Here is a 1626-nt window from a genome sequence, read left to right on the forward strand (position 1 = left end):
CTGTTGTTGTGTCATAAAGAATGCCGCACTTTTTTGCAACTCTGTTGTCTTCTTTATCGCCATATCCCTACATAAATTATTTATTTATTTATTTATTTATATTATTATTTATTTTCTTTTTCTTTTTTCTTTTTATTTATTTATTATTATTTATTTTATTTATTATTTATTTTTTTTTTTTTTTATTTATTTTTTTTCTTTTCTTACCTGTAGGCGACGCGTACGGCCTCATAGTTGATGACCTCTGTATATTTATATTTAATTATATATATAATAATAAATAAATAAATAATAAATAAATAAATAATTAAAATTATTTATTTATTTATTTATTTATTTATTTATTTATTTATTCTTGTTACCTTGGCAATATTCCCAATCACGTGCTCCTTTCCCTAAGAGTTGTACCTCTACATAACACCATTCCCTGCCTGCATGCGTATTTATTTAATTCTTTCTTCTTATATACTAGTAAACCCTAAACCCTAAACCCTAAACCCTATTAGTCTCTCTCTATAAGAAAGGGGGAAAGAGGTAACTAATGACCCCTTATATAGACCCTTATACTAAAACTAATACATTAAATAACTATATATTAGTCTATAGACAAAGATAAAGGAGAAAAGAATAATTATTTGTTTATTCTTTTTCTTTATTTACCTGATATTCCTTCAGGGTTTCTTGCTGTTGTACAATCTGTGTATGTCCTTCCGTCTTGTACGAAGGCAGCAGCACAAAGACGACCATCAACAGTTTTTCTATGGAGTTGACGGTATTCAGTAAGACTCTATAAGTAATTAAATAAAATAAATAAAACAAATTAATTAAATTAAATAAATAAAGGAAAAAAAACTAAGAAAAAGGTCTATTTAATGATATAAATACCTGGAGAGTTTTCCTATCATAACCTGCTTCTTGTGCATAACTAAGTGTATCTAAGGAGAAAAAGGAGAAAAAGAGAAAAAAAGAATAAATAGCCATTTATATATAAATAAAAGAATTAAAATAAACAAATAAAGAGTTATAAATAAACAAATAAAGAAATATTTCTTAGGAAAAAGAAGAAAAAGAAGAAAAATTATTTCTGAATATTTACCGATAATTTATTGAATAAATAATCGGTAAGCTGCATGTACACCTGAATAAAGAAAGAGTAAAAAAAGGAAAAAAAGAGGAAAAAGAAGAAGGAAAGAAGCAAATAAATAAATAAATAAATAAATTATTTATTTATTTATTTATTTAATCATCATCATCATCATCTATCTTATCGAACTCATCCATGCCATTTAATACAGTTTGCCTTCTTTCTATTTCTTCTCTACTAAGTTGTTTTTCTTCTCCTTCTCCTTCTTCTCCTTCTTCTCCTTCTTGTTCTTTTTCTCCTTTTTCTTGATTATTTTTATCATTATTATAATAATTATTATCTATATTATCTTTATTTTTTTTATTTTCCTCTATTTTTTCCTTAATTAATTGTATAATTGCCTTATCTGTACGTCTAGATAAGATTGTTATTTTTCTTTCTACATCTCTTTTTAAATCCCAATTAGGACGACGAGGAACAACTTGTGATAAAATATCCTAAGAAAAAAAAAAAAAAAAAGAGGAAAAAAAGAGGAAAAAAAA

The sequence above is a fragment of the Eimeria maxima genome, genomic scaffold (assembly GCF_000499605.1).
Source record: "Eimeria maxima Weybridge genomic scaffold, Emw_scaff24, whole genome shotgun sequence".
NCBI lineage: Eukaryota > Apicomplexa > Conoidasida > Eucoccidiorida > Eimeriidae > Eimeria > Eimeria maxima.